At 45.2% G+C, this 24,818-nt stretch overlaps 1 protein-coding gene across 1 annotated transcript in view; it reads left to right on the top strand.

The window, feature by feature from the left end:
- Positions 1-19,836: 19,836 nt before the first annotated feature.
- mef2b (myocyte enhancer factor 2b) overlaps positions 19,837-24,818 on the top strand; it is a 140,060-nt gene continuing 135,078 nt past the window's right edge. The window contains exon 1 of the mRNA XM_063032301.1: positions 19,837-20,966. The gene's annotated coding sequence lies outside the window, so the exon portion shown is untranslated. The remainder of the gene's footprint in view (positions 20,967-24,818) is intronic.

Raw genomic sequence — 24,818 nt, 5'->3', positions numbered from 1 at the left:
TCTATCCATCACACCATCTTCATCCTTCATCACTCCGTCTTCATCCATCATCACACCATCTTCATCCTTCATCACTCTGTCTTCATCCTTTATCACTCTGTCTTCATTCTTCATCACACCGTCTCCATCCCTTCATCACACCGTCTTCATTCTTCACCGCACCGTCTTCATCCTTCATCACACCATCTTCATCCTTCATCACACCGTCTTCATCCTTCACCACACCGTCTTCATCCTTTATCACACCAGCTTCATCCCTTCATCACACCGTCTCTATCCATCACACCGTCTTCATCCTTCATCACTCCGTCTTCATCCTTCACCACACCGTCTTCATGCTTCATCACACCGTCTTCATCCTTCATCACTCCGTCTTCATCCTTCACCACACCGTCTTCATGCTTCATCACACCGTCTTCATCCTTCATCACACCATCTTCATCCATCATCACACCATCTTCATCCTTCATCACTCTGTCTCCATCCTTTATCACACTGTCTCCATCCTTCATCATACCATCTTCATCCCTTCATCACACCGTCTTCATCCTTCATCACACCGTCTCCATCCTTCATCACACCAGCTTCATCCTTCATCACACCAGCTTCATCCCTTCATCACACTGTCTTCATCCTTCATCACACCGTCTCCATCCTTCATTACTCCGTCTTCATCCTTCATCACACCATCTTCATCCCTTCATCAGACCGTCTTCATCCTTTATCCACACCGTCTCCATCCCTTCATTACACCAGCTTCATCCCTTCATCACACCGTCTCTATCCTTCATCACACCGTCTTCATCCTTCATCACACCGTCTTCATCCTTCACCACATCGTTTTCATCTCTTGAACCAGGTCTGCAGTTTGTCATTTGCCATTTGTCACTTCCGTGGTGGGTTTGCTGACTGATCTAGTAGATGGACTGAATCCTTTGGAGTTTGGACATAAGAGATGATCTTATGGAATATCTTTCAATTTCTGTAGCGTTCGACAGGTTGGATGCATGCTGGCTGTTTACCCTGATTGTGGAGCTTCGGACAAGGAGCCATGCTCTCTCTAAAGTAAAGCATTATCTTGTCAGTCCTGCACATGCAGGGACCTCCCAGTCTCCACTCAGCTAATAGAATTCACTAACGGTAGCCCATTTAACCCCAGTTCTCATCCATAGTCCTCGTTCACTCATCGAACCAGCCGGCCTCAACCAGTTGCTCCTTGCATTCACTCTCCCTGCCTGTAGTTTACCTTGTTGCCTGTTGTGTTTAGTTTCTGTTCCTTCTTGTTTTGTGGCTCCTTGTGGATTGTTATTTTGTAGTCTATATTTAAGGTTATTGCTCACTGTTGAATCGTCTCCTCTGGTCTGCTTTTGGGTCAAGACTCCTCCACGTTTCCCTACACATCTGCATTGGACTGAGTTTAGGAAGATGGTAAGTCTTTGGAATTCTTTGTCCTGCAGGCCTGCAGTTGCGAAGTTTGACAGACTTCTGCCATTTGGGGAATCATGGGATAAGGGGATGTGCATCTGAGAATGGGAAGTTGGAACATCAGGTGTGAGTCTGCTGCTCTCCTCCTGCTGCCATTCTGAATGTTTCTCAGTCTGTGCCAGCACTCTGAAATGGAACACAATCACCTCTACAAGTCCCTTTGCAAAGAATCCTGCATTTTGTTTTTTGCTTCATGTATTTCACCAATTCCTGTCTGAGATTCTGCTCCCTCCCCCTTTGAGAGGACTGCATTCCTGGCGACATTAACTCACTGTGTTGAAACGTTTCTCATCTCCCCTCTGTTCTCCTTCTGTCAACGTATGTCAAGGTTTGAGGAGACTTGATATGTCACCAAGGACTCTCAAAATTTCTACAGATATACATTCTAACTGGTTGCTTCAGGATTAGGTGCAGAGGGGCCACTGCACAGGATCAGAAAATGCTCAGAAAGTCAGCCTTCCAATATGGACTCCAGCCTCCCCAGCATCGAGGACATCTTCAAATGGTGATGCTTCAAAAAGGTGGTGTCCATCATTAAGAAACCCCAAAACCCAGGACACGCTCTCTTCTCATTACTACCATCAACGAGGAGATACAGGAGCCTGAAAACACACGCTCAATGTTTTAGGAACAGCTTCTTCCCCTCCACCATCAGATTTCTGAATGAACAATGAATCCATGAAGAGTACCTCACTAGTTTTCCCTCTCTTTTTAAGTACTACTTATTTAATTGTTTTGAATATATATATTTTTATTGTAATTTAATATTTTAAAATTATGTATTGCAACGTACTGCTGCCATGAAACAACCCTAACATATGACACATGCCATAGAGTTATCGAGTCATAGAGAAGTACAGCACAGAAACAGGCCTTTTGGCCCATCTAGTCCATGCCAAAACTATTTAAGCTGCCTATTCCCAATCACCTGCACCTGGACCTTAGCCCTCCATACCCCTACCATCCACATACCTATCTAAACTTCTCTTAAACATTGAAATCAAGCTTGCATGGACCACATGCTGGCAGCTCTTTTCATACGCTCATGACTTCTGAGTGAAGAAGTTTCCCCTCATATTCCCCTTAAACATCTCACCTTACACACTTAACCCATGACCTCTGGTTGTAGTCCCACCAAACATCAGTGGAAAAAGCCTGCTTGCACTTACCCTATCTATACCCCTCATAATTTTGCATATCGATATCAAATCTCCTCTCAATCTTCTATGTTCTACAGAATACAGTCCTAATCTATTCAATCTTTCCGTATCCAGGTCCTCTGTAACCAGCAATTTCATTGCAAGTTTTCTCTGCACTTTTAAAAACTTGTTTACAGCTTTCCTGTAGGTAGGTGACCAAAACTGCACACGACACTCCAAATTAGGCCTCACCAACGTCTTATACAACTTCAACATAACATCCCATCTTCTGTACTCAATACACTGATTTATGAAGGCCAATATACCAAAAGCTTTCTTTATGACCCTATCTACCTGTAAATCAATGAATTATGTACCTGTATTCCCAGATCCCTTTGTTTTACCACATTCCACAGTGCCCTACTATCCACTGTGTAAGACCTACCCTAGTTGGTCCTAACAAAGTGCAAAACCTAAGTGCCAATGATATTAAACCTGATTCTGGTCTGTTTCTGCAGTACCGTGGTTACCAGTAGCCCTGCCGCTGGTACTGCGTGCATGAGTATCAGCCTCAGTCACCAATGACTGCTGTGGTTCAAAGTTCAGAGTTCAAGGTGCATTTATTATCGAAGTAATCTTCCACCTGCTCAACTTACAAGCTTCCAAATTTTCCAAAGTTTCCCCTGCATAGCCGACTCCTGCCCCAACTCTCTCGCTCCAGACCCAACTCCCTCACTCCAGACCCTCCTGCCCTACCCCTTTCACTCCACACTCTCCTGTTCCAGCTCCCTCACTCCAGACCCTCCACCAGTACAATTGCTTTTTGCTCCCCCAGTCTTTCTCCCAGATATCTTCAATCTCTGCCAGGTTAATTTTCCTCTCTGCTAAGTCAAGTACCATCTTGCTGCTCACACAGTCTAACCTTTTAGCATTTTAACCAGTTTGGTTAAAACTCTCCTCAGTCCCACTTATTCAAAAGAAAACAGACCTAATTTAGACAGCCTCTCAGCACAACTATAACTGTCCAACCGTGTTGTGTCCTCTCTGCTGCCGGACTAAACTTCTCTCTGTTGCCACCACATCCTTCCTGCAGTGTACTGGCCAGTGCTGGACATTGTGCTCTAGCTGTGGCATAAATGTTGCTTCGTACAGTTCCAGTCTGTCCTCACTGCTGTTATAGTCTGTCCCTTGACAATAAACGCTAGAATCCCATCTGCCTTCTCAACCACACTCCTTTCGTGCAACTTCCATCAAAGATTGCCATCTTCTCTCAAAAACCTCTCTGTTTCCCTTATTAAAGTGGTTTATCTCCCTTCCTTTGCCATCCCCATGTGCATCGTCTTCTTTCACCCTCCCCTCACCTCCCCCTCCCCCTCCCCATAACCTCACCCTTCCCCCTCTCATCACCTCACCCTTCCCCCTCTCATTACCTCACCCTTCCCCCTCCCATCACCTCACCCTTCCCCCTCATCACCTCATCCTTCCTCCTCCCCATGACCTTCCCCTCTCATCACCTCACCCTTCCCCTCCCATCACCTCACCCTTCTCCCTCCCCATCATTTCATCCCTTCTCCCTCACCATCACCTCACCCTCCCCCTCTCATCACCTCCCCCTTCCCCTGACTCTATTCCATTTACCAGCCTGTGCCTACGCAAATGGTCCATTGATGGTTTCCTCAGCACTGTTCCCTGCTCTAGCGCCATACCCCTTCACTTGTATGACATTGTATGTGGGAGATTTAGCCAGACCAATGAAAGCATCAGGTCGCAGCCCTGCTACACACACTTGACCCTGAGAGCCTGCTGCTGCTTTTCAGTGAGCTGCTAGTTCAATGCACTGAACTGTGTTTGTACATATCGTTCATAGCCAATCTACACACGGAAATCCTGTCCTCGTCTGTCACCATTTCCTGTGTTCTGTTGGATTTCTGTTCTTCCCACCTCCTCTGTCTGGCTTGCATTCCTCGGCCCGGGCTATCACGAGGTCACACTCTCTGTATTATTGGCTCTCAGCATTGTGTGAACATTGCAATTTGCCAGATTCTCAAGTCCTGTCCTGGCAGCTCTGCCTCTGTCACTCAGGTCATTGTGCACTCTTCTGCTGCTGACCAAATTCCACCAGGTGCCATTCTGCCACCCTGAAACAACCCTCAGATTTTAAAATGCTCATCACTGACTTCAGATTTCTCACCCTTTCCTATCCTTACACCCTTCTCTCTGGAGTTACAAAGAGTACAATAAGGTGAACTCAATTGGCTTTGTGTGTTGGATTTGCCAGCTGTGTTGTTGGAATTCCATGTACAAAACATGCTGGTAGGAGGCTGAAGACCAGGGAGGCATGGTACAGGAGTGAGATGCTTTACAGAGCCACTGATCATCATCAGAGCGCAATTCCCCTCCGCTGTCCGTAAGGATACGTTCTTCCCACGGGATGCCTCAGGATACTGTTGTTTCCTCCCACCTGCCAAATACTTTCAGGTTAAGCTGAGTGAGCTCTGAGCATATTAGGAAGCATACAGGCTGCCCTCTGCATATCCTTGGACTGTGTTGGTTTTCGACACAAATGATGCATCTCACTGTATGTACAGAACATGAGAAAAATAAAGCTAATCTATTCTACTCTAATCAAAGGGCTCTTGGCCTTTCTCATCTGGGACTGGATTCAATGTTAAGCGTAGTGAGACGTGCACAGTCTGATGCACCAGCAACTTATCTCAAGGCAATGCCCCACCAGCACGTGTCCTGGTGCAAAACTTCCTGAGGGAGGAACAACTGATGATTTGTCATTCCCTTCGGGACAACTGGCCATGATCAGGAGATCCAGGCTGCTGTCTCAGGCTGAACCAGACCACTCTCACCCATCACAATCTGTCTCTCTTGGGGTTGACCACATTGATGGCTCGTCCACTATCTAGGTGAAAAGTGTCTGTGTGTGGGTGTCAACAATCAAAGGCTTGTACCCATTTAATCATGCTTAGTATTCCATCATTCCTGGAGTTTGCTCAGAATGAAGTTCCTTTATTGTAAATGACAAGCAAAACCCTGCACAGATGAAAAGGCCAGAACTTTCTCTAGTGGTTGAGTGAACTTGGCCTTTTTTCCTTGGAGTGACAGAGGATGAGAGGTGACCTGACAGAGATGTATAAGATGATGGGAGGCATCGATTGTGTGGATCATCAGAAGGTTTTTCCCAGGGCTGAAATAGCTAACACGAGACGGCACAGTTTTACGGTGCTTGGAGGTAGGTACAGAGGAGATGTCGGAGGTAAGTTTTTTACGCCGAGAGTGGTGAGTGCGTGGAATGGGCTGCCGGCGACAGTGGTGGAGGCGGATATGATAGGGTCTTTTAAGAGACTCCTAGACAGGTACATGGAGCTCAGAAAAATAGAGGGCTATGGGTAACCCTAGGTAATTTCTAAGATAAGGACATTGAAAATGTTTTGTGGGCCAAAGGGCCTGTATTGTGCTGTAGGTTTTCTATGTTTCTATGTTTCTGTCTCCCTCAAGGGTACAACCAGGAAGGAAAGCTCAGGTACTGAACCAGGAACTATAGTTTTCCATTCTCCACTGTCCAATTCTGTCACCTATCATAGTGTGTTTGCTAATTAATGCAATTCCAGCCCAGTTAATGGTTGGACAATGGTCCCAAAGCTTCACCAGTCCTGCAGCGGAGATAAAATATGTTCACCAAAAAGACCAAGTGGTTTGCATGAAGAAGGCGTTCCCTTTTGCATAACTCTCCCCACCTTACAGGAAGGCAGTTTCCATCATTGAGAACCTTTACCACGAGGAACATGCCCTCTTCTCATTACTACCATCAGGAGGGAGGTACAGGAGTCTGAAGGTGCACACTCAACATTTTACAAGCAGTTTATTTCCCTCCGCCATCAGGTTTCTGAACAGTCCATGAACACGACCTCACTAATCCTCTTTTGCACTATTTCTAAGTTCAAAGTTCAAAATAAATTTATTATCAAAGTAATATATATCACCATATGCAGCCTTGAGATTTATTTCCCCGGGGCTATATGCAGTAAGTCCATCATAGGATAGTAACCACAACACAATCAATGAAAGACCAATTCAACTGGGCACTCAACCAGTGTGAAAGACAGCAAAGTGTGCAAGTGCAAAAAGAAATAATAATACTAATAAACAAGTGCTTGGAAGTAGGTACAGAGGGGATGTCAAAGGTCAGTTTTTCACACTGCCAGCGACTGTGGTAGAGGTGGATACAATAGGGCCTTTTAAGAGACTCTTTGATAGGTATATCGAGCTTAGAAAATAGAGCACTATGCAGTAGGGAAATTCTGGGCAGCTTCTAGAGTAGGTTACATGGGCCTGTAATGTACTGTAGATTTCTATGTTTCTATGTTTCTAAATAAGCAAACAATATTGAGAACATGAAATGAAGAGTCCTTGAAAATGACTCCATTGGCTGTGGGAATATTTCAGTGATAGACAATAGACAATAGGTGCAGGAGTAGGCCATTCGGCCCTTCGAGCCAGCATCGCCATTCACTGTGATCATGGCTGATCATCCACAATCAGTATCCAGTTCCTGCCTTATCCCCATAACCTTTGATTCCGCTATCTTTAAGAGCTCTATCCATCTCTTTTTTGAAAGCATCCAGAGTGATGGGCAAGTGAAGCTGGGTGAAGTTATCCCCTCTGGTTCAGGAGTCTGACGGTTGAGGGATAACTGTTGCTGAACCTGCTGGTTTGAGACCTGAGGCTCCTCTACCTTCTTCCTGATAGCAGCAGTGAGAAGAGAGCTTGGCCCGATGCTGCTTTCCTGCGACAATGTTCTGTGTAGATGTGCTCAGTAGTGGGAAGGGCTTAACCCGTGATGGACTGGGCTAGATCCACTACTTTTTACAGGATTTTCCATTCAAGGGCATTGGTGTTTCCATACCAGTCTGTAATGCAGCCAGTCAATATACTCTCCACCACACATCTAGAAGTTTGGCCAAGCTTTTAATGTCATGCCGAATCTTCGTAATCTCCTAAGGAACCAGAGGTGCTGCCCTGCTTTCTTTGTAATTGCACTTATGTGCTGGGCCCAGAAAGGTCCTCCAAAAATAACACCACTGAGGAATTTAGAGTGGCTGACCCTCTCCACCTGATCCTCCAAAAAGGACTGCTTATAGACCTTTGGTTTCCTTCTCCTGAAGTCAATAATCATCTCCTTGGTCTTGCTGACACTGAGTGACAGGTTGTTGTTATGGCATCACTCAGCCAGATTTTCAATCTCCCTCCTGTATACTGATTCATCACCACCTTTGATTTGGCCTACGCCAGTGGTGTTATCGGCAAAATTAAATATGGCATTGGAGTAGTGCTTAGCCACCAAGTCATAAGTGTAAAGCGAGTGGAACAGGGGGCTCAGCACACAGCCTTGTGCTGCAGCTGTGCTGATGGAGATCGTGGAGGAGATGTTGTTGCCAGTCCGAACTGACTGGGGTCTGTAGGTGAGGAAATCCAGGATCCAATTGCTCAAGGAGTTATTGAGGCCAAGGGCTTGGAGCTTATTCACCAGTTTTGGGGGGATGATGGTATTGAATGCTGAGCTGTAGTCGATAAAGAGCATTCTGACGTATACATCTTTGCTGTCCAGATGCATTAGATGAATTATATTGTAACTTTAGTGTTTTTATTTCTGTCTTGCAATGTACTGCTGCCTCAGAACAACAAATTTCATGACATGGACCAGTGATAGTGAACCCGATTGTGATCGTGAGTCTGAATATCTGGAGCCCTTACCCGGATACTGCACCAGCTGGTACTTTCTCTCCAGGCTTTGTTTATGTACTTTTACCTCTGGACCAAAGGGTTATGGATCTTTATCAGATTGACTCTGTCTACACTTCCCACTGCTTCAGGAAAGCAGCCAATGCGATCGAGGAAGCCTCTTAACCCAGTAATTTTCTCTTCTCACATCTCCCATCAGGCAGAAGATGCAAAAACTTCAGAACACACACCATCTGGGTTACGGACAGCTTCGATCCCACTGCAGTAAGACTCATAATGAAGATAAAGATTTCAGTCTGCCTTGTCATGACCCTTGCATTTTGTCTATCTACACACCACTTCACATCACTTTCTCTGTACCTTTGATATTATATTCTGCATTCAAATTAAAATTTCCTCCTTCCCCCTTCTTCAATTCCCCACTCTGGTCTCCTACCTCTTCTCCTCATCTGCCTATCATCTCACCCTCTTTGCCGTCCTCCTCCCCTTTCTCACATGATCCACTCTCCTCTCCTCTCCTATCAGATTCTTTTTTCTTCAGCCCTTTGCCTTTTCCACCCATCACCTCCCACTTTCATACCTCTTCCGCCCCCCACCCCCACAACTTACTTTTTGTTCAGACCTCAATGTATAATGATTCTCCTTTTTCAAATTTATCATCACAGACATACTATATTTCATGAAATTTGTTGTTTTGTAGCAGCAGTACAGTGCAAGACATTAAAATTACTAGAAGTCCCAGAATGAATAATCTGTCTGGATGGCACACAGACAAAAGATTTTCACTATCTCTGGGTACATACTTTATATTTTATTGTCGCCAAACAATTGATACTAGAAAGTACAATCATCACAGCGATATTTGATTCTGCGCTTCCCGCTCCCTGGATTACAAATATTAAATATTAAAAATAGTTAAAATTGTAAAAATTAGTAAATATTAAAAATTTAAATTATAAATCATAAATAGAAAATAGAAAAATGGAAAGTGAGGTTGTGCAAAAAAACCGAGAGGCGGGTCCAGATATTTGGAGGGTACGGCCCAGATCCAGGTCAGGATCCGTTCAGCAGTCTTATCACAGTTGGAAAGAAGCTGTTCCCAAATCTGGCCATACGAGTCTTCAAGCTCCTGAGCCTTCTCCCAGAGGGAAGAGGGATGAAAAGTGTGTTGGCTAGGTGGGTCGTGTCCTTGATTATCCTGGCAGCACTGCTTCGACAGTGTGCGGTGTAAAGTGAGTCCAAGGACGGAAGATTGGTTTGTGTGATGTGCTGCACCGTGTTCACGATCTTCTGTGGCTTCTTTCGGTCTTGGACAGGACAACTTCCATACCAGGTTGTGATGCACCCTAGAGGAATGCTTTCTACGGTGCATCTACAAAAATTAGTGAGGGTTTTAGGGGACAGGCCAAATTTCTTTAGTTTTCTCAGGAAGTAAAGGCGCTGGTGGGCCTTTTTGGCAGTGAACTCTGCTTGGTTGGACCAAGTCAGGTCATTTGTGATATTGACCCCGAGGAACTTAAAGCTTTTGACCTGTTCCACTTGTGCACCACCGATGTAAATTGGGTCATGCGGTCCGCTACTCCTTCTGAAGTCAACAACCAATTCCTTCGTCTTGCTGACGTTGAGGGGTAGGTTATTGTCTTCGCACCATGCCACCAGGTTCTTAATTTCCTCTCTGTACTCAAACTCATCATTACCCGAGATATAGCCTACAATAATAAAAAACAAAGTACCAATTTTTAACCATATAACCATATAACAATTACAGCACAGAAACAGCCATCTCAGCCCTTCTAGTCCGTGCAGAACGCTTTCTCTCACCTAGTCCCACCGACTTGCACTCAGCCCATAACCCTCCATTCCTTTCCTGTCCATATATCTATCCAATTTAACTTTAAATGACAACATCGAACCTGCCTCAACTACTTCTGCTGGAAGCTCGTTCCACACAGCTACCACTCTCTGAGTAAAGAAGTTTCCCCTCGTGTTACCCCTAAACTTTTGCCCTCTAACTCTCAACTCATGTCCTCTTATTTGAATCTCCCCCACTCTCAGTGGAAAAAGCCTATCCACGTCAACTCTATCTATCCCCCTCATAATTTTAAATACCTCCATCAAGTCCCCCCTCAACCTTCTACGCTCCAAAGAATAAAGACCCAACTTGTTCAACCTTTCTCTGTAATTTAGGTGCTGAAACCCAGGTAACATCCTAGTAAATCTTCTCTGTACTCTCTCTATTTTGTTGACATCTTTCCTATAATTCGGTGACCAGAACTGTACACGATACTCCAAATTTGGCCTTACCAATGCCTTATACAATTTCAACATTACATCCCAACTCCTATACTCAATGCTCTAATTTATAAAGGCCAGCATACCAAAAGCTTTCTTCACCACCCTATCCACATGAGATTCCACCTTCAGGGAACTATGCACCATTATTCCTAGATCCCTCTGTTCTACTACATTCCTCAATGTCCAACCATTTACCATGTATGTCCTATTTTGATTAGTCCTACCAAAATGTAGCACCTCACACTTATCAGCATTAAACTCCATCTGCCATCTTTCAGCCCACTCTTCTAATTGGCCTAAATCTCTCTGCAAGCTTTAAAAACCTACTTCATTATCCACACTGCCACCTATCTTAGTATCATCTGCATGCTTACTAATCCAATTTACCACCCATCATCCAGATCATTAATGTATATGACAAACAACATTGGATCCAGTACAGATCACTGAGGCACACCATTAGTCACCGGCCTCCAACCTGACAAACAGTTATCCACCACTACTCTCTGGCGTCTCCCATCCAGCCACTGTTGAATCCGTTTTACTACTTCAATATTAATACCTAACAATTGAACCTTCCTAACTAACCTTCTGTGTAGAACCTTGTCAAAGGCCTTACTGGAGTCCATATAGACAACATCCACCGCTTTACCCTGGTCAACTTTCCTAGTAACCTCTTCAAAAAACTCAATAAGATGTGTCAAACATGACCTTCGACGCACAAATCCATATTGACTGTTCCTAATCAGACCCTGTCTATCCAGATAATTATATATACCATCTCTAAGAATACTTTCCATTAATTTACCCACCACTGACATCAAACTTACAGGCCGATAATTGCTAGGTTTACTCTTAGAACCCTTTTTAAACAATGGAACAGCATGAGCAATATGCCAATCCTCCGGCACCATCCCCGTTTCTAATGACATTTGAAATATTTCTGTCAGAGCCTCTGCTATTTCCACACTAACTTCCCTCAAGGTCCTAGGGAATATCCTGTCAGGACCTGGGGATTTATCCACTTTTATATTCCTTAAAAGTGCCAATACTTCCTCTTCTTTAATCATCATAGTTTCCATAACTTCCCTACCTGTTTCCCTTACCTTACACAATTCAATATCCTTCTCCTTAGTGAATACCAAGGAAAAGAAATTGTTCAGAATCTCCCCTATCTCTTTTGGCTCCACACATAGCTGTCCACTCTGATTCTCTAAGGGACCAATTTTATCCCTCACTATCCTTTTGCTATTAATATAACTGTACATACTCTTTTGATTTATTTTCACCCTCCTTGCCTCATATCTTCTTTTAGCTTTTCTAATTTCTTTCTTAAGATTCTTTTTACATTCTTTATATTCCTCGAGCACCTCATTTACTCCATGTTGCCTATATTTATTGTAGATATCTCTCTTTTTCCGAACCAAGTTTCCAATATCCCTTGAAAACCATGGCTCTCTCAAACTTTTAACTCTTCCTTTCAACCTAACAGGAACATAAAGATTCTGTACCCTCAAAATTTCACCTTTAAATGACCTCCATTTTCTATTACATCCTTCCCATAAAACAAATTGTCCCAATCCACTCCTTCTAAATCCTTTCACATCTTCTTAAAGTTAGCCTTTCTCCAATCAAAAATCTCAACCCTGGGTCCAGACATATCCTTCTCCATAATTATATTGAAACTAATAGCATTGTGATCACTGGACCCGAAGTGCTCCCCAACACAATCCTCCGTCACCTGACCTATCTCATTCCCTAACAGGAGATCCAACACTGCCCCTTCCCCAGTTGGTACCTCTATGTATTGCTGCAAAAAACTATCCTGCACACATTTTACAAACTCCAAACCATCCAGTTCTTTTACAGTATGGGCTACCCAGTCTATGTGTGGAAAATTAATATCTCCCACAATCACAAGCTTGTGCTTACTACAAATATCTGCACTAATTACCACTAATTCTTTTCTGACGAGGCTCATCTCTGAGGTTTGGATGACGCGGGAGGAGGCCTTTCCTGTTCCTCTGCTATTCAATAAATGTTGAGCTCAGCATCATTTTCCTGCATTAGCCCACATCCCTTACTTCTCCAAATCGCCAATAACCAGTTGTACTCTGTCTTCAGTGAACTCAGTGACTGAGTCCCACAGCCATTGCATAGAGAATTTAAAGTTTGAGGAGACTTAGTATGTCACCAAAGGCTCTCACAAGTTTCTACAGATGTACAGTGGACAGCATTATAACTGGTTGCATTAGTGTCATGGGTCAAAGAGTCATTCAATGAAGGTTGAGGTGACAGGATTGCCTGCAGATGATTCCTAGGTACTGCATATTGTGGGTACAGGAAAGGGCTGATGCTGCAGCTGGATCAATACACAAACCTCTGTGGGATCTCCCCTCCATAGGTGCTACCCGACTTACTGAGTTCCTGTTCTTTGGTGTTCTATGACCCTATGATTCTACTAAGAAGTCACAGTAATGAAAGGTACCAAACTCTATGGGGCTGTTCAGAGTGAATTTGAAGCTGATTGTTTCAGTGGTTGAAAGGTCAGAAAGCAGGAGTCACAGGTCTCAGGTAAGGAATCAACTGTTCAGGACCAAGGTGAGAAACATTTCTCCATTCAGAGAGCAGCAAGCATTTCAGAATCAGAATCAGGTTTAATATCACTGGCATATTCTGTGAAATCTGTTGTTTTGTAGCAGCAGTATATTGCAATACATAATTTAAAAACTATAAATTACAGTAAGTATATATAAGTATGTTTTCCAGTGGCCCAATTAAATCAAGAGTGAGAAAGGAGGTGACTCACAGGTCAGTGAGTGAGGCTTAAAAAGGAATGACTGCAGTTTTTTGGCATTTTCTGGTGGCACGATCAAATCGTGTTTCATTAGCAAGCAGAGCAATCAGTGTTGGAGTGGACCAGTGTTAGATTGGAGAGGCTTTGCTCATCATGCTTCAGTGAGAACTGGCTTGGGTGATGTTGGTATGTTTCTTCTTCTTCACTCTTTGTCTGCTGGTGCACAGTTAGAGCAGTGGGGATGCCTCCAGGGGTTGGGTTGTGTCCCTTATATGAGATGTGGGAATTCTGGGAGACCTCCAGCCTCCCAGATAAGCACACCTGCACTAGGTGCAGCTCCTCAGAGAACCTGTTAAGGAACTGCAGCTGCAACTTGATGACCTTCAGCTCTTGCGGGAGACTGAGGAGGTGATAGGTAGGAGCTACAGGAAGGTAGTCACCCCTAGATTGCAGGAGGCAGGTAACTGGGTAACATCAGGAGAGGGAAAGGAAATGGGCAGTCAGTGCAGAGTACCCCTGTGGCATTTCCCCTCAATAATAAGTACACTGTTTTTGATATTTTTGAGGGGGGGATGACCCACAGGGGTTAGCCACAGTAACCAGGGCTCTGGCACTGACTCTAGCACTGTGGCTCAGAAGGGGGGGCGGGGGGTGGGAGAAGAGGACTGCATAGTTAGGGAAGTAGACACAAGATTCTGTGGACACGAGAGAGATACCTGGATGCTATGTTGCCTTCCAGGTGCCAGGGTCAGGGACATCTCAGATCGGATCCATGGCACTCTTAAAAGGGAGGGATAATCAGCCAGAGGTCTTGGTGCATATTGACACTAATGACGTAGGTAGGAAAGGTGAGGGGGTCCTGAAGAGAGATTTTAGGGAGCTAGGTAGAAAGCTGAAAAGCAGGGCCTCAGGGGTAGTAATCTCTGGATTGCTGCCTGTAGCATGTGGCAGCGAGGGTAAGAAAAAGATGATATGACAGATGAAAGTGAACTGAGGGGCAGGGGTTCAGATATTTGGATCATTGGGATTTCTTCCGGGGAGGGTATGGCCTGTACAAAAGGGGACCAATATCCTTGCCAACAGGCTTGCCAAAACTGTTGGTGAGGGCTTAAACTAATATGGCAGGGAGATGGGAACCAGAGTGATAGGGCTGAGGATAGGGCTGTTGGTTTACAAGCAGAGCCAGTGTGTAGTGAGACTGTCACAAAGGACAGGCTGATGATGGGACAAAATTACAGTCAGTGGGACGAGTTGCAGTGTAACAGGGAGACAAAACCAAACAGGTTGATGAATACATGTCTAAAGGAGTTAGATTTGAATGCACACAGTATAAGGAATATGGCAGATATCTTGTCGCGCTGCTAGAGATTGGCAGGTCTGATGTTGTGGGCATCACTGAGTCGTGGCTGAAAGAAGATTATAGTTGGAAGCTTCACATCCAAGGGTACACTTTGTATCAAAAGGACAGGCAGGTAGGCAGAGGGCGTGGCACAGTTCTGTTGGTAAAAAATGAAATCCAATCCTAAGAAAGAGGTGACATAGGATTGGAAGATGCAGAATCTTTGTGGCTAGAGTTAAGAAACTGCAAGAGTAAAAAGACCCCTCATGGGAGTTATATACAGGCCAGGATGTGGGCTACCTATTACCATGGGAGACAGAGAAGGCATATCAAAAGTGCAATGTTACGATAGTCTTGGGGGAATTTCAATATACAGGTAAATTGGGAAAATCAGGTTGGTGCAGGATGCCAAGAGAGAGAATTTGTAGAATGCTTACAAGGTGGCTTTTTAGAGTAGCTTGTGGTTGAGCCCACTAGAGGATCAGCAATTCTGGATTGGGTGTTGTCTAATGAGCTGAATTTGATTATAGAGCTTAAGGTAAAGGAACCCTTAGGAGGTAGTGATAATAGTAACACACATAAAATGCTGGAGGAACTCAGCAGGCCAGACAGTATCTATGGAAAAGAATACAGTCAACATTTTGGCTCAAGACCCTTCAGCAGGACTGGAGAAATAACTGGTATTATAAAAGTATGATAGAATTCACCCTGCAATTTGAGAGGGAGAAGCTAATGTCGGATGTATCAGTATTACAGTATAGTAAAGGGAATTGCGGTGGCATGAGAAAGAACCGGCCAAAGTTGATTGGAAAGAGACACTAGCAGGGCTGACAGCAGAGCAGCAACAGCTGGAGTTTCTGAGAATAATTCAGAAGACGCAGGACAGATACATCCCAAAGAAAAAATATTGCAAAAGCAGGATGATACAACTGTGGTTGACAAAAGAAGTCAAAGTCAACACAAAAGCAAAAGAGAGGGCATATAATAGAGCAAAAATTAGTGGGAAGTTAGAAAATTTGGGAATCTTTTAAAAACAAACAGAAAGCAACTAAAAAAAAGTGTAAGTAGCAAAAAGATGAAATATGAAGGTAAGTTAGCCAATAATATCAAAGAGGATGCCAAAGGTTTTTATTTACAGATATATAAAGAATAAAAGAGAGGCAAGGATAGATATTGGACCACTGGAAAATGACTTTGGAAAGTAGTAATCGGACACAAGGAAGTGGTGGATGAACTGAATAAGTATTTTGCATCGGTCTTCACTGTGGAAGACGCTCGCTGTATGCCAGGAGTTTCGAGAGTGTCAGGGAAGAAGTGTGTGAAGTTACCATTACTTGGGAAAAGGTTCTTGGGACACTGAAAGTTCTGAAGGTAGATAAGTCACCTGGACCAGATGGTGTACCCTCCAGGGTTCTGAAAGAAGTAGCTGAAAAGATTGTGGAGGCATTAATAATGATCCTTGAATAATCAACAGATTCCAGCATGGTTCTGGAGGACTGAAACAGTGCAAATGTCACTCCATTCATCAATAAGGGACAGAGGCAGCAGAAAGGCCAGTTAGTCTGGACTCTGGTTGGGAAGATGTTGGAGTCAATTGTTAAGGATGAAGTTTCAGGGTACCTGGAGGTATATGATAAAACAAGTTAGTTAGCATGGTTTCCTCAAGGGAAAATCTTGCCTGGAAAATCTGTTGGAATTCTTTGAAAAAGATTCAAGCAGGATGGACAAAGGAGAATCAGAGGATGTTGTTTATTTGGATTTTCAGAAGGCCTTTGACAAGGTGCCACACATGAGGCTGCTTACCAAGATAAGATCCCATGGTATTACAGGAAAGATACAAGCATGGCTAGTGCATTGGCTAATTGGCAGGATGCAAACATTGGGAATAAAAGGAGCCTTTTCTGGTTGGCTGCCCTTGATTAGTGGTGTTCTACAGGGGTCTGTGCTGGGACCATTTCTTTTTCCATTATATGTCAATGATTTGGACTATAGAATTGATGCCTTTTTAGCCAGGTTTGCTGATGATATGAAGCTAGGTGGAGGGGCAGGTAGTGTTGAGGAAGGAGGGAGGCTAGAGAAGGACTTAGACAGATCGGGAGAATGGGAAAAGGACTGATGTAAGGTCTTGCACTTTGGTGGAAGGAATAAAAGCATTGACTATTTTCTAAATGGGGAGAAAATTCAAAAATCAGAGGTGCAAAGGGATTCGGGAGTCTTTGTGCAGGATTCCCTAAAGGTTAGCTTGCAGTTTGAGTTGTTGATAAGCATGACAAATGTAATATTAGCATTCATTTCAAGAGGACTGGAATATAAAGCAAGGATGTGATGCTGAGTCTTTATAAGGTACTGGCGAGGCCTCACTTGGAGTACTGTGAGCAGTTTTGGGCCCCTTATTTAACAAAGGATATGTTGACATTGGAGACATTTCAAAGGAGGTTCATAAAAATGATTCTGGGGATGAAAGGGTTATCAAATGAGGAGTGTTTGATAGCTCTGGCCCTGTACTCATTAGAGTTTAGAAGAATGACAGGGGATCTCATTGAAAGCTATCAGACCTGTAAAGACCTAGATAAAACCGGAACTCCGACTTGGACTCAGACACGGAACGACAAAACAATGACAGTCCATTTGAGTAGCGGCAAACGGCCTGCTGACTGAGCTGGATACGAGACGACAAAACAACGACAGTCCATTCGAGTCTCGGCTCGGAGTAGTGGCAACGGCCAGCAAATCTCAGCTGGCCATGGAAACGGCAGAATTCGTACCTTTGGCTCGGAGTGGCGGCAAACAGCCGGCAAATCAGCTGGACACGAAAACGACAGAATCTGCAAAGCACCCCTTGATGGGCAGAATGGTTTAATTCTGCTCCGATGTCTCATGGTCATATATATAAAAAATAAATTTAATGAAGTTGAGTGAAGTTCAGAATCAGGTTTATTATCACCGGCATGTGATGTGAAATTTGTTAACTTAGCAGCAGCAGTTCAATGCAATACATAATCTAGCAGAGAGAGAAAAATAATAATAATAATAAAATAAACATCATGATAAATAAACAAGTAAATCAATTACGTATATTGAGCAGATTTTAAAAATATGCAAAAACAGAAATACTGTATATTAAAAAAAGTGAGGTAGTGTCCAAAGCTTCAAGGTCCATTTAGGAAGCAGAGGGGAAGAAGCTGTTCCTGAATCACTGAGTGTGTGCCTTCAGGCTTCTGTACCTCCTACCTGATGGTAACAGTGAGAAAAGGGCATGCCCTGGGTGCTGGAGGTCCTTAATAACGGACACTGCCTTTCAGACTCCTTTGGTTCAAGGACTTAATGGTTGAGGGGTAATAACTGTTCCTGAACCTGGTGGTTTGAGTCCTGAGGCTCCTGTACCTTCTTTCTGATGGCAGCAGCTAGAAGAGAGAATTTCCTCAATGGTGGGTGTCCTTGATGATGGATTCTGCTTTCCTGTGACAATGCTGCTTCTCATGCAGATATGCTCAATAGTGCGGAGGGCTTTACCCAACGTGGACTGAGGTGTATTCACTAATTTTTGTAGGCGTTTCCATTCAAGGGCATTGGTGTTTTCATACCAGGCTGTGTGCAGACAGTCAATATACTCTCCACCACACATCCATAGTTAAAATGTGGTTGGGAAATAATGGCAGAATAAATGCCTCCAATTATAAAATAATCACAACTCTCGATGTTTACAATTTAATTCAATTTGTAAATTCAAAAGTACATCGATGGGGTTTGGAGATGAGGGTGCTTGGGCGAGTTGTTCTAGATGCTCCAGCAGCCTCTCAGAACTTGAGAAGAAATGTTGCTTGGAGACAGTGGCTGAGGCGGCTGTAGCTCATTTGACAAGCAATGGGACATGGTCCTTATCGGTGACAGTGGGGACGAAGGGTCTTCCATCTGAAAGTTGTCTCAGCTTCTCTCTCCACTCTGATGCTGCCTGATTCATTGGGTGTTGCCAGGGTTTTTGATTTTTGTTCTGCAGTTTCAAATTCCTGGGTGTCAACATCTCTGGTCATCTATCCTGGACCCACCATATTGATGAGATTACAAAGAAGGCATGAGAACAGCTTTATTTCATTAGGAAATTGTCGGTCACCAAAGACACTTGCAAAACTATATAGGTGTACCACGGAGAGCATTCTAACTGGCTGCACTGTCGTCCGGCATGGAGGGGCCTCTGCACAGGATTGGAGAAAGGGGCAGAAAGTTGTGAACTCAGTCAGCCCCACTAAGGGATCCTGCAACTTTATAAAGCTTTGGTTAGAGTTCTGGTCTCCTCACTATAGGAAGGATGCTGAGGCTTTGAAGGGGGTGCAGAAGAGGTTTACCAGGATGCTGCTGGTTTAGAGGGTGCGTGCTATCACAAGAGTCTAGATAAACGTGGGTTGTTTTCTCTGGAGTGCAGGAAGCTAAGGGGATATCTGATAAAGGTTTACAAGATTATGAGAGGCACAGACAGAGTGGACAGAGAATATTTGTTTCCCAGGGCTGAAACACCAGAGGGCATTGAAGGCGAGAGGGGGTAGATTCAAAGGGATATGAGAATAATGAGTATATGAGAAGTTTTTTTTATACTGAGTCGCGAATGTCTGGAATTCGCTGCTTGGTATGGGGGTAGAGGCAGATATATTAGAGGCTTTTAAGAGAAGTTTGGATGGGTACAGTACAGGGATGTAATGAAGATGGAGGGATATGGACATGGTGTGGGTAGGAGGGATTAGTGTTTAGGTGTTTATGATTTGCTTTTTAGCTGGTTCCTGTTCCTGTGCTGTACTGTACTATGTTCTATGGCCACTAGTTCGTGCAGCATCGAGGACATCTTCAAAAGACGATACAGTACCCTATCACCCAGTACATGCCCGCTTCTCCTCGCTCAGATCGAGCAGGAGATACAGGAGCCTGAAAACACACTCAACTTTTTGGGAACAGCTTGTTCGCCTCCACCATCGCATTTCTGAGTGGACAATGAACTCTACCTTACTATTTTTCCCCTTTCCCTCTCTTTTTGCACTAATAATTTAATTTTTATACGTACTTACTGTAATGTATATTTCTAGATTATGTATTGCAAGGCACTGCTGCCGCAAAACAACATACTTCACGACATATGCCAATGATATTCAACCTGGTTCTGAATGCACCCGTACAGGCGCACGCCTAGTTCCGCCCTACTGGCGTACAGGGTGTTTGCATTCTGAATACATTGATAATTTTAAATAAACCGGCAATGTAAAAATTATATATCGATGTAAGCGAATGAGGTCACAAATGATTGACAGGTGGCATTGACTGACGGGCGCATCAGCCAATGGGGGAGCCAGTTGTCCAGGCGACGAATCAGAGAACAGGAGAATTTGATACCGGAAGCTGTGTGATCAATGGGGGACCAGGGCGGGCTTGGTATGGTAATGAGGTGGCGTGGGTGGACCAATAGGCGGAGGCTGCCGAGCTGCAACTTTCTTGTAACAAACATCAGCTGGAGCCTCACGTGGGGCGGTGGGTCTCTGAGAGTTGGAGCCGGTGTTCGCTGTTTCCTCCATCTGTTCCCCTGTGGCTGAGCGTCGGAGTCGGTTCTCATTCCTTCCCCATCCGTTCCCGTGTGGCTGAAAGTCGGAGCCGGTGTTCGCCGTTTCCTCTATCCGTCCCCTTGTGACTGAGAGTCGGAGCCGGTGTTTACCGCTTCCTCCATCCATCCCTGTGGGGCTGAGAATCGGAGCCGGTACTCGCTACTCCCTCCATCCACCTCTGTGTGAAGGGTAGCCGCCGAGAGACAGTTCCAGCTCCGCTCCGGGTCAGACTCCGAGGGTCATGAAGGCGGGCAGCGGACAGGACGCACACTGACACCGGCTGTCAACCGCGGGGCTCTCCGCACCACGCAGTGAGATCTGACGCGGGACTCACTCCTCCGTCTCTGTCGCTGACTTGCTCTGCACAGCTGCACAGCCAACACGCTGCAAACCCCGAAAAGGAACGAGGCGGTGCGTCTGAAAAGTAGCAGACTTCTTGTTTTTGTCTGTCTCGAACAAACGTGTCCGATTTTTACTCGTCTCCTGCTCTGGCTTTTCCGTTCTGTTGGTTGTCTGGAGGTTTTATTCAGCAAACACTGGAAGAGTGGATTCGGGAGCGATCGATTTCACATGGTCAGGTTGGTGGCGTTCTTATCAGCGGGGGTTAAACATCCCATAGTGTGTGTGTGTGTGGGGGGGGCGTTAAACGTTTGATTTTATTTAATATAAGTAGACACTGAGATATGACCATGGTACGCAGGGCTGATGTTAGAGACAAGAATTCTCAGCAACACATTCCAAAATTTTAAGCCTGCCGTTTCACATTGACTGGTGTCCAGTCGCGGTGTTACAGTAGCCAGCAAAATTACTGCCGTGTTATAGAAACAGTCAGCGGTGCCTTTCTGATTAAGCGGCCAATACGCTCCTCAAGTCGCTGATCCACTCGACCTTGTTCTGAGTGGCCGCTCTCTGCGTTAACAGCCGCCGGAGAACTCCGGCCATCAGGAAATACAAATTCGCTTTAGCGGTATGAGACTTTCATAAACACGGCTGTTGTTAAAATAACCCCAGATGAGTTTCGAACCAGCACTGGTATGAGTACTGAGGGAGTTGGTGTGCAGAATGTTTATGCTAGGAGGCCATTTTGCCCACTGTGCCTATACTGAAACCATGTAAAGTGCTCCCGGTGCTTCGCCCTGCCCCGGCATCTTGCACCGCGGGCACCGCTCCGGACTGTGGGTGTTCGCGCTAGGAGCTCCCACTCGGTCCCATTTCACAGTTTTTATACACTTTCATGCAAATTATTTCAGTTTGCTTTGCGCACATTATAACAGTGAAAATGACTAAATCGCTTTTCCTGACTGTGATCCTGAGAGTCGGTGTGGAATGGTGGTGGGGACTTGACGGCCTAACTCTGCTCCTGTGTCTTCTGGTCAGGATGACACCCCGTAACAGGCAGGTTCAGGCCGTAGATTCGGATCGGGTTTAATATCACCGGCAGATGTCGTGAAATACGTTGTTTTGCGGCAGCAGTACACAGCAATGCACAATTTAAAACAAATGATAATATAATATTTAAAAAGTGCTGTAAAAAGAGGAGAAAATAGTGAGGTCATTGTCCATTCAGAAATCTGAGGGCGGGGAGACACCAACTCTCCTCAAACTCCTTTGTAATTGCATCCATGTGTTGGACCCGGGATAGATTCTCAGATAGTGACACTCGGGAACTTGGAATTGCACGCTCTTTTCACTCTGATCCCTTGGTAAGGACTGGTGTGTGTTTCGTCGACTTGCCCTTCCTGAAGTCCACAATCAGTGCCTCGGTTTTACTGACATCGAGCGCAAGGATGATCCGTCCCGCGCCTGTGCGCCGCCTCGGCACCCCCGGAGATGCTGCCCACAGTAGATCAGCCCCCAGCGGCACGGGGAGGAGGTTCGGGACCCCGGCAGTCGGTGAGGTCGCGTCCGGGGATTTAGAAAGGAAGATGAAGATAGTAGAAGCGGTTCTGATCGCGGTGTAATGGGAGAAGGGACGATACAAGTTAACGCTCAGGCTACAGCGTGCTGGATGGTCCCGTAACCCCGTCATTGACGACACTGTTCGGTGCTTCCTGGAGCTCTGTTTGACCTAAGTGCAACACAGAAACAGGCTCTTCGAACCATCTAGCCCATGCTAAACCGTTTAAACTGTCCACTTCGATCGACCTGCACTGGGACCATAGCCCCCTCACCCCTCCCATCCATGCACTTGTCCAAATTTCTCTTAAACGTTGAAATTGAGCTCGCACGCACCACTTGCGCTGGCAGCTCATTCCAGACCCTCACGACCCTCTGAGTGAAGACGTTTACCTTCCTGTTCCCCTTAAACTTTTCACCTTTTGCCCAAAACGCAAGACCTGTAGTTGTAGTCTCTCCCAAGCTCGGTGAAAAGCCAATTTCCCTACCTATAACCCGGATAATTGTGTAAACCGCTATCAAATCTCAGCTCAGTCTTTTACGTTCTCAGGAATAAAGCCCTAAACTATTCAACCTTTCCTTGTATCTCAGGTCCCGACAACATCTTGTAAATTGCTTAAACCCTGAGGGTTTGGGATCGGCTGAGGCTCGGTCTGAGATGTTCCCGGGTGGTGTTGGATTCAGTCAATTTATTACCAAAGTACATAATGTCACTGTATACATGAGATTCATTTTCTTCCGGACATTTACAGTAACTACAAAGAAACAATAGAATCTATGAAAGACCGCACGCAACAAGATGGACAAACACTAATGTGCAAACAGAAAAAGAGGATAATAATAATAATAAATAAATACCGAGAACATGAGGTGAAGAACCCTTGAAAGTGAGTCCATTGGTTGTGGGAACAGTTCAGTGATGGGGTGAGTGAGGTTCAACATAGAACAATACAGCACAGTACAGGCCCTTCAACCCACAATGTTGTGCCGACCCTTTAAACCCTGCCTCCCATATAACCCCCCTACCTTAAATTCCTCCATATACCTGTCTAGTAGTCTCTTAAACTTCACTAGTGTATCTACCTCCACTGACTCAGGCAGTGCATTCCACGCACCAACCACTCTCTGAGTAAAAAACCTTCCCGTAATATCACCCTTGAACTTCCCACTCCTTACCTTAAAGCCATGTCCTCGTATTGAGCAGTGGTGCCCTGGTGAAGAGGCGCTGGCTATCCACTCTATCTATTCCTCTTAATATCTTGAATACCTCTATCATGTTGCCTCTCATCCTCCTTCTCTCCAAAGAGTAAAGCCCTAGCTCCCGTTATCTCTGATCATAATGCATACTCTCTAAACCAGGCAGCATCCTGGTAAATCTCCTCTGTACCCTTTCCAATGCTTCCACATTCTTCCTATAGTGAGGCGACCAGAACTGGACACAATACTCCAAGTGTGGCCTAACCAGAGTTTTATAGAGCTGCATCATTACATCGTGACTCTTAAACTCTATCCCTCGACTTATGAAAGCTAACACCCCATAAGCTTTCTTAACTACCCTATCCACCTGTGAGGCAACTTTCAGGGATCTGTGGACATATACCCCCAGATCCCTCTGCTCCTCCACACTACCAAGTATCCTGCCATTTACTTTGTACTCTGCCTTGGAGTTTGTCCTTCCAAAGTGTACCACCTCACACTTCTCCAGGTTGAACTCCATCTGCCACTTCCCAGCCCACTGCTGCATCCTATCAATGTCTCTCTGCAATCTTCGACAATCCTCTATACTAGTCAAGATCCTGATGGTTGAGGGGTAATAACTGTTCCTGAACCTGCTGGTGAGGCTCCCGTAAAGGCTCCGTGATGGCCTGGATGGTTCAGTTCGGGGGCAGAGCAAGATTTTCGGCCCACTCTCCCCGTACCTGCCGTCATGAGTGTACAGACACTAACCCCATCTCCTACGCCTTCCGTGCGTGTTCCACTAAACACTCCGGGAGGTTGTTCCTGATTCTAACCAGAAGAAAATTCTTCCTTAAATCCCCGTGAAGCTCCCACAACTTGCCCATTGTCCGATGAGGCCCGATTTACGGAAACGCGAACAAGGCAGAAAGGGCGGACACACACTGGCTGGTCAGGCCTTAAGGGACGAGAATCCCTCGTTTGTCGAGGTGCCACCCTTTCCCTCCGGGAGACTCGTGGCCTCTTCCCGATTGCATCTTAACCAGTTAACGGGAAAACTGTCTGAATTGACTCTCCTCCAACCGACGCAAATCGCATTTCAAACAATTCTCCGGATCCACGCCGTCCCACTTAGACTTCCAGACGGGAGGACGGCCAGGACACGGTTTGGCCGGGGGGGGGGTGGGAATGAAGGCTTGTATTTACCAGGAGCTTCGGGACTCGGCTACTCCCGGGAGGGCGGTTTAGATAAGAACCAATTCAGGAGAAGGGAGTGGGGGAAGAGATTATAATGAAGACGTGGAGTGGGTGTCAGCAGGTGAGAAGAAGGCAGGGAGATACAGTTGCTGGCCATGTGC

Source organism: Mobula hypostoma, chromosome 24 (assembly GCF_963921235.1).
Source record: "Mobula hypostoma chromosome 24, sMobHyp1.1, whole genome shotgun sequence".
NCBI lineage: Eukaryota > Metazoa > Chordata > Chondrichthyes > Myliobatiformes > Myliobatidae > Mobula > Mobula hypostoma.
Note: the sequence above shows the minus strand (reverse complement) of the source record. Positions and strands in the feature narration are given on the sequence as shown.